This window comes from Vicugna pacos, chromosome 24 (genome assembly GCF_048564905.1).
Source record: "Vicugna pacos chromosome 24, VicPac4, whole genome shotgun sequence".
NCBI lineage: Eukaryota > Metazoa > Chordata > Mammalia > Artiodactyla > Camelidae > Vicugna > Vicugna pacos.
Window position 1 is genome coordinate 1,193,633 of NC_133010.1, and position 14,967 is coordinate 1,208,599.

The following is a 14,967-nucleotide window of genomic DNA, read 5'->3' on the forward strand; positions in this document are numbered from 1 at the left end:
AAATGACGTATAGACGTAGGAGTGCATGACAGTCTTATGCTCTCATCTCTGGGAGAGCAGACACTGATAGCACCAGCACACAGTATGTACCCAATCCATTTGGGGATTGAATTAACTAACCTAGGATCTCAAAACAGGGTTAATCAGAACCAACGACCTTTGTATGATTTGTCTGAAAATTCTAGTGTCACTTAGACCTTAGCTGCCAAACAAAAATCACTTAGTAAAGAGCTGGTTTTCCAAGCTAGTTTTCACATTATTAAATAGCACATACTGAAAATCATGTGCTGAGAGAAATATGTGAACTTAAATACATAGTACAATTTGGAGGCAGGAGTAGAGTCACAGATGGAACAAGCATCCCAAAGAAGAAAATTCACCTACGACCACTTGTACAGACGAATCTGCTTGCAGAAGCCCAAGTGAGGAATCCCTGAGGACCAAGTGGAGACATTACTCCAGGCAGAACAAACTGCCTCCTTCGGTGTGTGCCGAGACAGTTGAGAAAATAAATGAAGCAAACGACTTTAAATATTTGGGTCTGTTGCTTATATCAAAACCGGAGTCAAATGTTTTTCTCTTCATAGCTGTGGGAATTTATCTCAAAATCCTCTTAGAATCCCATTTATCTCTCAGCGAGGTTGCTTAAGACCATCAAAGCACAGGAGCTGCCCCAGTGGAGCCAGACGAATGGTCCATCCAGCCCAGGATCTTGCCTCTGAGAGTCGCCAGTGTGGAATGGTATGAAAAAAAGGCAAAAATCCTTACTGAAATGTACCTAATTGTATAATGTCAGGGCAGGGGGCTTGGAGCAATTTCTTCTGAGCCCAGCTGGTGACCAACTTTTGCCCTGAAGCAGGAGGCCTGACGGCCCTTGTAACTCAGCCTGGCAAGTGTGACTGCCGGCTCCATCTCAAAGCATAATTTCCTTCCCCTGATGTCTTTTGAAAAGAAGGTTGGTTATTTACCACCAACAAGTTTGCTGCTATCACATTATGGCGGGCCATTAGAGTTAATCCATTAGCAAAGAGGGAAAGATCTTTGGGGAACTAGGGAATTCAAGTTGAAAATCTAGATCATTTGCTGCCATTTCCTCAAAAATATTTATTTTATTCTTGGGCTTTTTTTTTTTTCTTAAGAGAAATACCCTTTGCATTCTGCCTCGCTTGGATGTGTTCCCTTAAACAAAGCAATAACCTCAGCTAACTGACCTTTTGCTTGGCGATCAAGCCAGCAAGAAGCAGAAGCAAAGCAGTTAAGATGTGAGAGCAAAATGGTGCCTTTGCAACTTCCCAGCTGACATAGTGCCTGTATTTCCAGGTTCCTGATTTAAAAAAAAAAAAAGAAAATTATTTATTCATTTATTCTTTCACTAAAAAATGAGTTCAGGGTGTCCCGCTAGACCCTGGGGATACAATGGTGAATAAGTTGGATCTTACACTTGTGATTATAGAGTTTCTAATTCCAGCGTGGTAACAGAAAAAAAAATGTGGAGACAAATGAAAAAAATTTATATTTACAAATAGGGGTGTAATTTGCTTAATGGAAGAAAGGAAGGTGTTGAAATAGAATGATTTGGCAGAGGCAGGTGAGGGGTTTCACTTAACTTTAGAGGTTTTAACAGAGGCCCCGGATGTGGTGAAGAGGGAGAGGTGAGTTGCAGCTGAGGGACGCATGCGTCATGGCTTGGAGGCGGCGATGAGGCTGGCGGGCTCCAAACAGAGCTGTCCCCAAGTGCAGTCGGTGAAGAAGCAGCATGTCAGGAGATGAGCAAGGCCTTCCTGGCACAGCCCGTGTGTCATGGGAGACAGTGTGAACTGTACTTTCATGCAATGTAAATGGTCAACTTTCGAAGCCATTATCTGACCAGTTACCAGTCGCTGAACAGGTCTCCAGGGTACAGTTGACCAGGTTGGTTGGAACCAGGCAGCAAGCCATGCGTCTGCTCCCCCGAGACTCTCCAGGTGTGATCCAGCTACAGCATGGCCATGGGATTAGAGGAAGCCTGCTGGGTCCACCCAGCTCCCCCGTCTGGGATCCTGACCTGCGACGTGGCTCCATATGCTTCCCTTCAATTTGAACTGACCCCAAAACTTTACTAGCGAATTTGTCAGATCTGGCATTTCATTCCCTTGATCTGATGTTTTAGCAAGGGTATTTCTCCCCTGAACCTTTCCCTCTGCCTATCAGCCGCTTAATTCAGAGCATCTAATCCTGGCGGATCTTTCTGATCCCCGAAGTCCAGCTCCCTCTCTGGGGTAATCAGTTACACCATGCGGAACACATAATTTCAGGCTTCATAACTGGCAGGGAAAGGAAGACGTGGCATTGAAATGGAGCTCAGGGTGGAACAGAGAGAAAGATCAAGGGAAGGGGAAACTTTAGGGGCTGGGACTTGATAACACACAGACTGGTAAAGTCTTAATCACAGTATCAGTGAGGTGCTTGGTAGATACCAGTCCTGTGCTATAAGCATCCTATGCCTCCACTCATTTGAGCCTCTGTGGAATCCTGTGAGGAACATTTCAACTCACTTTATAGAAGGGGAAGCTGAGGCACAGAGCAAGTAGGTAACTTGTTCAAGTTAGGAAGATGTTGGAGCCATCAGACACTAAAGTCAGTACTTTTTTTTTTTACATTTTTTTAATTGAGTTATAGTCATTTTATAATGTTGTGTCAAATTCCAGCATAGAGCACAATTTTTCAGTTATACATGAACATACATATAATCATTGTCACATTTTTTTCTCTGGGAGCTACCACAAGCTCTTGTATCTATTTCCCTGTGCTGCACAGTATAATCTTGTTTATCTATGTTACATATGCCTGTCAGTATTTACAAATTTTGAACTCCCAGTCTGTCCCTTCCCACCCCCCTGCCCCCTTGGCAACCACAAGTTTGTATTCTATGTCTTGAGTCTATTTCTGTTTTGTATTTATGCTTTGTTTGCTTTGTTTTGTTTTGTTAGATTCCACATATGAGCGATCTCATATGGTATTTTTTTTCTCTTTCTGGCTTACTTCACATAGACATTCTCCAGGAGCATCCATGTTGCTGCAAATGGTGTTATGTTGTCAGTTTTTATGGCTGAATAGTGTTCCATAGTATAAATATACCACATCTTCTTTATCCAGTCATCTGTTGATGGACATTTAGACTGTTTCCATGTCTAGGCTATTGTAAATAGTGCTGCTATGAACAATGGTCAACTCATTTTGTTTTTCTGTTGTCATAATGTTTTGTCTTCATGTAGACATAATGAGGAGTTCACAATTAAAGAGGAATGCTGTAAGAATTCTCCTCTGAACTTCAGTTAAGTTATGTGAAATAATTGAGTTGTTGGCAAGATCTGCTAATGATGGTGAAATACCCCTGAGGTCCAATTAGCCACAGCTAACAAACTTCAGATAATTGGCCTAAAAACAGGAAATGTGGTAGCACTTTAAAGGTTCAAGAGAAAGGCCTTACCCAATGGTACTACTTAGGAATCAGCAAACCACATTTTGTAGCTGAGCTAGTTGGTATTTTTCATCCTATAACTTCCTTTCTTTCTTGGTGAACTATCAACTTCCTGGGGCCTGAGCCATGGAGCTATGACAGACAAGTTCACAGGTAAGATTATTTTTCCCCAAGAAATCATATAATTACAGATGCTTGGGTTAAATGGATTTACAAATTATATAATCACTGCTCATCCTCATCAATCTGAGATTTCAATGAAAATTCAGCCTGAAAAACATTAAGAAAGATAGACTCAATTACAATACTACCAATTCAGAAGTAAAAATTATTTGGGATCTTTTTTTCTTATTGATATGTGTTTAAATTGGTTAGAAGAATAGTGTAGTTAGTTAGAATTAAATTAGAATAACTATATAGTTCCAATTTGTATCCAAAATTTTCCCAACTTATAGTACATCAGAATTTTCTTATGATACTGCACAATTTTTTAAAAGACCTCTGTTAAAAACACATGAGTCAAGGAGATGCACTATATTTTAATTATCCATTTGTCCAATGTTGAGTATTCCATTTAATGTCTACATTTTCCACAGCTCTTACACATTTAGTTAAACATATTTGTAAATAATGGTTTTCCTCTTTTGAAAAGACTTTCCTTTAGAATTTAATCCTAGAAAGAGTATTGTGGAGCCAAAGGAAAAAGAAAGAGTAATGTTTACTTCTTCATAAAGCTCTATATCCACTTATCTTTGAAAGGAAAAGACATATTTTTACTAGAATACATTTTATTATATTTTCCCTTCTCCTTGGGAAATTTATATCCCCAAATTTCCTCATTCTTTTAGTAATGCAGTATCTTGTAACCAGGAATGACAGATGATGGATGCTTTGAGAAGATGGGAGAAGGAGGCATGAGAATGCCTGTAGCAGAAACAAAGGAGTGGGAAGCTCATTCACATCATGGAGGGATGAGTTACTGAGCTTTGGTAATGAAATTTCAGGGAAGGGATTACTAAAGACACTTCACATGGACAATTTTTGTAACTTTATGTTTACACACATGTTAATATATTAGTATACATAGTCAGAATTCAGTAAACATGTGTTGAATGAATGAACTTGTAATAGTTACTTATAGTAATAGATTTTACATGTGTTTGTGTTATGTGTATATATATTCATGTGTGTAGTACACTATCTCTCTATCTTATCTGGAAATTGATTTCTTTTTGTTCTTATAATGAATTTTTACTTTTAGAACTTTGAAAATAAGGATTTCCTTACTTGACAGATCCTCCATGTACTGAACATTTATGCAATAGTTTCTTTAATCCAAGTCTACTGTTCTGTAAACTTATTGAATGTCTCTATCATTGTATATGGAACAGAATTTTGAAGAATAAAAAATATCAGTTAGCAAACACTACAATTATCTTGATAATAAAGTGACCCATATTAGTGGAAATTAATATTTTCATATTACCTGATAAAGTGTGACAGAAAGTATTAACCTGGAAGGCAGCTTCCTTTCAAATGTTTATTTGTGTTTCTGATAAAGTAGAGAGTAATGATAAACAGAGCAGGAGGATGAGGACACTTGAATTCCTGGTAGATTTATGGACTGAGGAAGAAGGCGTATTCTCACCCATGGAGAATGGCAATTCACCAAGCACTTACTGATCACCTAACAGGTTTCAGGCAGCACAGACATGCCAGGCAGTATGGTAGGTGCAGTGAGGAAACACACCTGAAATAGCTTATGTGTTCTGGTAGGTACCAGGGAGAGCCTGTTGCCCACTACTTATATACATTTCCCTAAACTGCCTGCTGATGGGAGATATGTATTCATGGTGTCTTTCTTTCCACACTTAGAGCTGAGGGTTCAGATGTGAATACTCGTGGAAGAGGAACTATCTCTTTCCTGTGTGCAACACCTCTTAGCTTACAAGACACATCTGACAATAACAGTTTGAAGCCTCACAGACACAGAGGAGGGATCAAAATCAGAGGACACAGAACTGATGCACCAGAGACACATGGAGTTGGAACCAGAAAGGGAATCCAGATCTCACATAGACAGCCCAGGGTTTTTTCAATAAATTACCCATCAAATGTTGCCCTATATATGTTTTACAGGTGACAGGTACTAGGTGTCTGAAGAGATGGAAACATCATGGAGGAAGTAAGAGAGAACTAAAACATGCACTGAGGCAAGAGTGTCAAGGACGTGCTCAGCAGGTACAGTGACTGCTCTAGTTTTGTATCAAGATACTCAGACCACAATCCTTTTATTATTAATGAGTATCATTCCTTATTCTTGTAGATAATTCAGGCCCCAGGAAGGTGGAACTTGCTGAATGGACCTCCTCACACCTCCCAACAATGTAACTGAATTTCTTCTCTTGGGACTCACACAGAATCCACACTTGCAAAAAATACTTTTCATTGTCTTTTTGCTCATTTTCCTATTCACTCTGCTGGCCAATCTGTTCATTGTGATTACCATCTCCCTCAGCCCTGCACTTTCAGCTCCTATGTACTTCTTTCTCACTTACTTGTCCTTAATCGATGCCATATATACATCTGCCACCACCCCAAAAGTGATCATTGACCTGCTTTACCAGAGGAAAACCATCTCCTGGGGTGGCTGCATGAGTCAGCTCTTTGTGGTACACTTCCAGAGATCATCATCCTGGTTGTCATGGCCTATGACCACTATGTGGCCATCTGCAAGCCTCTGCACTACACGACCATCATGTGCCATCGGCTTTGCCAGCTCCTGGTGGTGGTGGCCTGGATTGGGGGGATCCTACATGCCACTGTGCAGATTCTTTTCACTGTTGACTTGCCCTTCTGTGGTCCCAATGTCATTGACCACTTTATGTGTGACTTTTTCTCACTGTTAAAACTGGCCTGCAGTGACACTTACAAGCTTGGCATTGTGGTGGCTGCTAACAGTGGGGGCATGTGCTTACTGATTTTTTTCATGTTACTCATCTCCTACATAGTCATCCTGAGCTCCCTGAAATCCCATGGTGCTGAAGGATGACGCAAAGCTCTGTCTACATGTGGCTCCCACTTTACAGTAGTGATGCTCTATTTTGTCCCTTGTATATTCACCTACACATGTCCTGTGGAGACTTACTCTGTGGACCTGTTGATGAGTGTGTTCTTTATAATCCTCACTCCCATGTTAAATCCTATCATTTACACAGTGAGAAACACAGAGGTGAAAAATGCCATGAGGAGTTTGTTGAAGAGGAGAGTAACTTAAGTTTTTCATGATGCCAAGAATGTGATGATTTATATACATAGGAAGAATTATAATGTTGTAAATTTTGCAGCTCATTAGCAGAAGAAAAAGACTCATAAACCAGCATTTGTTGATAATTTAATATTGGTTAGGCATTTATTAGGCATTATGGTTACTTAGACTTTACCAAGTCTTCAGTGTTTGTGATCATAACTTCAGAATAGGTAATGGAGAGAACAACTATAAACCCTTAGTTGGTGATTGAAGAGTACATTTTTCTTCAGATTCTTACTGCTACTTTACTAAATACTTCATATATGTTACTTGGATAAAATTGGTTTTTCCATAGGACCTTGATATCAGAACTTCTATGTTTGCTTATCCTGTTGCATAGCAAATAAGGCATAAAAATTCTTAGATAGAAAATGGACAGTTGTATGATGGAAGCATGGCTGATTTTTTTTCCTGCACTATTAATTTACCAAAAGCAAAAAGAAAGATGCCACAACAGGAGGAAATATAATTCACAAACTATTTCTAATTCTTTTATTGGCAGAAAAACAAGCCAGAAATTTTGAAATTACTCTTAATTTGGACTTAATTTCTTAATATCCTTGTGGCTCACAGTTTTTCTTTAATTTAATGGACATGCATAATTTTTACATACCAAGAATTGAGTAGCCATTTGAAACATAAGTAAACATTATTTTATCAAGTTTCAACAAAGAAGTCTATGGTTAGGTTCCAAAGCTAGTGAACTATGCAATGATACACATTAGTTGGTTGGTTCCAATTCTAAGAAATTATGAATAAAACTGCTAAAAATATCTTTGGATGGTTATTGAAAAAAGAAGTAAAGAAAGCAGAAATATATGAAATAATTATTTTCAAGACACTGCATGTCAGAAAAATTGACATTGATCACCAAGAGATGGGAAGCAAGTTGGCTCTAGGATTTTCCAGTTTATTACCTTTAAGTTTTCTTGCTGTGGTACAGAGAAGGGTACCTCAGAAGGTCCTGGTATATTGCTTCAGTTGAGGAGATGAAGTTGAGTTTCTGTGGAGATGAAGCATCTGAAATTGTGAGAATGGAATATCACAGAGCATAGACCTATAGACCTGCATCAATGGTGGGAAAGAAAGACAGACAGACAGACAGAGAGACAGGCAAACACTGAGAGAGGGAATGCTGGAGAACTAGAGAAATCCCTCTCAGCTATTCATAAAAGTACTGATCAGTGCATGCATTTGAAAAAGCTACCTGAGGCTGGGGAATGATCTGCCCAGGTAGATTAGAGAGAAGGGTGCTGGTTCCTCACACTGAATCAGGAATAGTGCAGCTGGGAAACCTTATAGTTCATGAGGGTGAATGCTTAGGAAGATTTTGCATAAGTAAAGGGATAATAATTAGTCCTAGACTGAGCACTTCTCAAGACCTGCCTCAAAAACAAATTAGCAAGAATTAAAAAATCCAAAAAGAAAACATCCAAAAGAATCAAATTAAATATTATGTTCAGAATTTTGTGTCTTTGTAAATATAAGATATTAATCTGATTATTTTCTTTGTGATATCCTTTTTTTTCATTCTAGTATAAGGGTTATGCTAGGTTCATGAAATGTGTTAGGAAGTATATTAATTCCTCCCAGCAGTAAAAGTATTTATGTAAGATTGGTACTGTTTGTCAATTAGTTGTTTATACAGTATTCACTGATTAAAGCTATATGGGAATGAAAAATTTTTTTTGGAATGGTAGGATTCCAAAGAATTAACTTATTTAGGTCTTAAATTATTCCAACTTATTTTTCCTAGTGCATTTAGAAAGTTGTATTTTTCATAGCAGTGGTCCATTTTCTTTAATTGGCAAGTATACAGTCCTAAGTCATTTATCATATCATTTTATCATCTTTTAAAACTATGTAGAACCTGTAGTGATGACCCTGTCTTCATTGTTTATCCTAATAATTTGTTTTTTGTCTTCTTTTTTTCTTAATCAGTTTTGCTAGAATCTTACCAAACTCTCAAAGAACTCATTCCTGGCTTTAGATACTTTCTCTATTTTGAATTCATTTCTATCTCAATGACTTGTCTTCTATTTGCTATTTCCTTTCTACAGTGTTCTCTGCATTTATTTTTTTCTAGCTTCTTGAAACAGAAGCTTAGTTCATTTCCTTTAATTTCTTACTTCATTTATTTTCTGTTTTCTAATACTCACATTTAAGCTATAAATTTCTCTCTAAGCATTCCTTTAACTGCATCCAGTTGATTTATATATAAAAATATGTACTATATTACATACAGCTTCTATATATATGTATATTTCATAGATACCTTTCATATGTCTTTTACATTCATTTGTATCATTATCTTTGTGTTGAAAATATACCTTTTAAATTGTTCACAGTTAATTTAGGTTTATGTTGCTTAATTTGTAATCAGTTGGAAATTTTATATTTTGTTGTCAATTTCTAGTTGAATTATATTATTGTAAAATATATACATAACATATGTTTATATACCCACACACATTTGGGCTCTATAATTTATGTCCTTTGAAATGTATTGCAATTATGTCATGACATAGTGTATTGTCTACTGTGGTGAATGCTCCATGAGGTATTTGAGATGAATGGAATACTCCCACAAATGTTTTCTTTTCCTAATTCCACACTAACACAGATTCTATCAACTTACCTGTCTGAAAATATGTGACAAATTATGTGACAAACTTTATCTGCATTTGAAACAGACTTCAAATATCTTATTCTGAAATTAGCATTCATAACATTTTGGAAATTAGTTCAGATATCATCTTCAAAGGCAAAGCTTAAATTTAAACAGACATGCCTACTTTGAAAACCATGGTTTAAACAAGAAAAGTTTTACATATTTCATTTCTGCATACCCTGGAATTTTCCCTTTGGTGACATGACCTCAAGCTTTTTGCTGTAATCTTCCCCAAGAGGACATGGTTCTATAAGTCCTGTTCTACACAGTGATTATCCTATTGACATCTTTGGAAGCAGTCTACCATAAAAATTATATTTAATGTCCCATTGAATTTAATTAGACAAGAATCACACTTGGAGATGCACCAACTGAAAGGCTCCATAACATGTACAGTAGTTCAAATGCAGATAAAGTGTTTACAGATCTTTGCCCTTACCTCACAGGACAAACGTTCATGAACTGAAATGATAGACTCAAAATATAATAAAGTATGTATATGAAATTATTCTCTATCTTTCAGGAAACTCAAAGCTCAACAATGCAGGAGAGTATAACTGATTGAGAATCAAAATATTGAAGACTAACTACTTCACTTTCATTGGTATAAAAGACAAAGAGCAAAATCTGTATGCAAACAATTTTTTCACAGTTTTCTGTTTTCTCTATAATCGAAAGGTTGAATTAATATTTGTTCATTATACAAACAAATCCTGCAAAAAAAATGAATATTTTGGTTCTCTATTCACAACCAAGATTCAGAGTTCTTTAGTAACAGGCCACTCATATGCACTTTGAAAGTTCCAACTTTTTGAAAAGGAATATTTTTCTGAATGACTGAAATGAAATAGATTTCCTGCAAACGTGATAAGAGTTGGTCACATGGGAACAGTTCAAGATCCAATGATGCTGCATGTATCTTGTCCTCTGTGTTCTCAGAGATGACATCAGTGTGTGAAGAGCAAAGGAGAAGACAGAAGAGATCAGAACATGGATTAAATGGTTGTCTTCTTATGCAGGTAAACCAGGAAGGGTACTTATACACAAGATTCTGAACTAAGCTTTACATTATTCAAGAGTACATTGGTAGTGTGAGAATTCAGTCTTTTAGAAGTTCTCTTTTGTTAGGAATCCTTTGTGATTACTAAAATATGTGAAGATTGATTTTATTTTGTCATGCTCTTTTTGGATATTATTATATTACAATGATCTGAATGATCTTTATCTAACATAAAGAATTCTTAGAAACTAATTTCGAATGTAAATAATTGGGGATATTTTCATGGGTAGATATTTGTAAATCTGATGATAGTCTCAATTAATATGTTCTGTAAATATTGTTAGTTTGTTAAAAATTAAAAGATGATGTAGCTACCTGTAGACATTGATTGAGTGGTTTTCACGAACCTAAGGTAATACTATAGAAAGCAAGCTGATACTTCAATTCTCACTTTTTTTTTTTTTTTACATTTTTATTGATTCATAATCATCAATTCTCACTTTTGTGTTCTCAGATAAACTTCAGTGTACATGTTTCAAGGCCATAGAAATGTATTTTTTCCTAATTTTAATCATATTTTAAATTTCTTTTATTTTTATTTGTATATTTTTATTTTTTATTTCAAATGTTGTTTATATTTTTGTTAATTGGTTAGAGATCTTCATCTATTTTGATGTTAACTCTTGTGTAAATCCTCTACAATGTAAATCTTTCTCCAAACTACTTTTGTCTATTGACATTGTGGTATCTTTCCCTAAATACTTTAAATTTTTTGAACTTGTTAAATACATCTATTTTAAATTTCAATTATTATTTAAGAAGACTTTTCCCACCCCTAGAATAAAGAAAGTTACTTTCTTAATAAATTTGAAGTAGAATAAAGGAAATCTTGCTTTGCTATTTTATTACAACATTAATCCATTTTTATTTTTGTGTAAGGTATTAGATATATGTACAGTTTTATTACTTTCCATATGGAAAACTAGTTATGGCAACTAATTTATTGAATAATGTTCTATTTCCCCACATATGTCTCTTAATTACTTGCATCTCCATTACTCTGAAAGATTTTTGAGGATAGGGGTGAGGATTTAATCAGCCTTGTATGATGATATCTGAGAATACTGGAACATAAACCATATTGCTTATTTGCTGAAAGAATAAACAAATTATCTTAAGACTTCAGAAAGTCACTAGTATTAATTACATTTACAGATAATTTTGTCCTGTACTCTAAAATAAAGCATCCAGAAAACTCTATGGAACAAAGGAGGAATGTGACTGGGTTTGTCCTCCTGGCGCTCACTCAGAGCCCCCAGGGTCAGAAAATATTATTTCTTGTGTTCTTGCTCATCTACATGGTGGCAATGGTGGGCAACCTCCTCATTGTCATGTGTGGTGGTGGTCAGCCCAACCCTGGATTTCCCTATGTACTTCTTTCCTGGCTGCTTATCATTTATGGATGCTGTTTATTCTAATACAGTCACCCCAAATATGATTGTGGATTTACTCTGTGAGAACAAAACCATTTCCTTCCAAGCTTGCATGACTCAGCCTTTTATAGGGCACTTATTGGGTGGTGCTGAGGTTTGTCTCCTGGTGGTCATGGCTTATGACCATTACGTGGCCATCTGCAAACCTTTGAATTATTCAATCATCATGAATCAGCGAATGTGTGTACTGCTGCTGCTGTTGGCCTGGGTTGGTGGGTTTTTACATACTGTAGCTCATCCTGTTTTTGTTTACAACCTTCCCTTCTGTGGCCCCAAGGTCATTAACCACTTCATCTGTGACATGTACCCCTTGTTAAAACTTTCCTGCTCTGACACCTACACTATTGGCCACGCTGTGGGTGCCAATGATGGGGCAATCTGTGTGGTCATTTTTATGCTCTTACTCATCTCCTATGGGGTCATTCTGCACTCCCTGAAGAATCTTAGGAAGGGAGGCACAAAGCCTTATCCACCTGTGGCTCCCACATTACTGTGGTGGTCCTGTTCTTTGTCCCTTGTATTTTTATGTATGTGAGAACTCATTTTATGATAAATTCTTTGCTGTGTATTTTTACCATTATAACCCCTATGTTGAACCTTCTAATCTTTACTCTGAGAAATGGAGAGATGAAAAATGCCATGAAAAGTTTCTAGACCAGAAAAAGAAATTGAGGCTGAAGGGATATATATCCCCTATTTTCAATGAAGAATTGTTCTTTCCAGTAGAAGTCATGTGTGATTATTTAGCTGTAGTAAATTTCTCCTCAGGTTTTATAATTTGGGCATGAGGAAAAGTATTTATTATGCGAATACTTCCAATGCAAAATATATTTCTAAGATTTTCATAATTTACTAGTTTGAAATGTGTTTTCAAGATTTTCACAATTTCCTGAGGCAAAACATATGGTTTTGAGGTGTAAAGTAGCTCCATTAAGAATATAGATTTATGTTCCATATGATGATTTAAGCTATAGTTAATACTGCAGATTTATTTTAGTTAGTGGAAGGTTTTCTCTTGTTACTCTCAATTAATGTAGACTTTCTCATAATTAATAGAACTCATTACAGGTTTCAGAAAATAATAGAGACATGAAATAAACAGTTTATTCACTCCATTCCACACAAAGGTAGCCCATATTAATATTGAAGTTGGTATCTTATTTTTGTATCTGTAAGACACTTTGCATATATTATTTTGTGTATATTGCTTAACATGTTCACATTAAAGAAAAGCGAAGTTTCAGTTGTAATACTGATCATAAGGTGGCTAAGTTTATGAAAAACATCTAAATGGAGAAGGTGTTTATGTAGAAAAATAACCAAATCTTACTTCTTTTCCCAATTGGGTAATCGTATTATCTCCTCAAGTGGACCAGCATTGTTTGGAAGTATATTTTCATAAAGGTCAATCATTAATCTTCCCAGATACTTTAAAATATTTGGTAATACCTCTCTGCTCTTTTGCAATATCCCTGACTCCTTTTTTGCTTTTAATATTTCATAGTCTTCTATAGAAAAACAGGCTCTGTCTTTCATCTGCAAATATTGCATAAACCATAATCTACCAGTTTCAAATATGAACTACAGAACTTGACACTAGATATTATGGGTAAGATAGTTAAGGAAGATGATGACTATATATGCCATCTTATCTCTATTTTTAATGAAATACTGATTATAGGTAATGAAGAGACCAGAATATATTGTTTTATTTGACAGGCATTTATTCACAAAAAAATTTCTATCTCTGAATCAGTGTTAAAATAAAATATTATCTACCTCTAAATGGCAGAAACATGTGGTCAAAAAAATTTACTGCTCTGCCTCCATTATTTGGTCTGTATTCTTGGGGGTTAAAATCTTTGGGGTAATGGGTGCTTGTCACTAGTAAAACACAATGTATGAGAAACCTCATGTCCTGACTTTTATTCCTGTTAAGTGGAAAATTCCTATATGATCTCACAGTCTTCTCAACTACATTATTATTCACCAAAAATACTAAGTATTTGAGTTTATCAGATTATATGTAATTTATTCCTCCACTTTTCATTGTTGCTATAGAGTGAGAATTGTGTTCTTCTTCAAAATCAGAAGTTAAATCCTTTATAATATGGTGGCTTTTGAAGGTGGGCCATTTGGAAGATGATTAGGTCATGAAGGTGTAGTCCTCATGATTGGGGTTCATTTTCTTTTGAAGAGACCCCATGAGTGCACTTGACCCTCTGCCATGAGAAGACACAGCAAAACGGTAGCTCCCTATCAACTGGGAGAGGACTGTACCGGACATGCCACCTGCTTGCACCTTAATCTTGGACTTCTGAGCCTCTGAACCTGTGAAAAATAAATGTTTATTGCTTAAACCACCTGGTCTAGAGTATTCTTTATGTGTCCAAATGGCCCAAGTCAGGTATTAGTTAATTTTCAAATTTGTGTAGTTATTTCACTTGATGAGATAAAAATCTTTGTTACTTAGTCTGTGTTCATTTGTCTATAATTTCCCTGAAGTCAGGCAAATTTTCTCTTTTTTTTAAAACTATTTTTAAACATTTTTATTGATTTATAATCATTTTACAATGTTGTGTCAAATTCCAGTGTAGAGCACAATTTTTCAGTTATACATGAACATATATATATTCATTGTCACATTTTTTTCCCTGTGAGCTACCATAAGATCTTGTGTATATTTCTCTGTGCTATACAGTATAATCTTGTTTATCTATTCTACAGTTTTGAAATCCCATCTATCCCTTCCCACCCCCTGCCCCCTTGGCAATCACAAGTTTATATTCTATGTCTGTGAGTCTATTTCTGTTTTGTATTTATGCTTTTTGGTTTTTTTTAGATTCCACATATGAGCAATCTCATATGGTATTTTTCTTTCTCTTTCTGGCTTACTTCACTTAGAATGACATTCTCCAGGACCACACTTGCTGCTGCAAATGGCATTATGTTGTCAGTTTTTATGGCTGAGTAGTATTCCATTGTATAAATATACCACTTCTTCTTTATCCAGTCTCTGTTGATGGACATTTA

The 14,967-nt window shown here is 36.0% G+C and overlaps 2 pseudogenes; both read left to right on the plus strand.

The window, feature by feature from the left end:
- Positions 1 to 5,820: 5,820 nt before the first annotated feature.
- On the plus strand, positions 5,821 to 6,737 carry LOC140688847 (olfactory receptor 4C3D-like; annotated as a pseudogene).
- Positions 6,738 to 11,700: 4,963 nt separating this feature from the next.
- Positions 11,701 to 12,606, plus strand: LOC107035126 (olfactory receptor 4A47-like; annotated as a pseudogene).
- Positions 12,607 to 14,967: the final 2,361 nt, after the last annotated feature.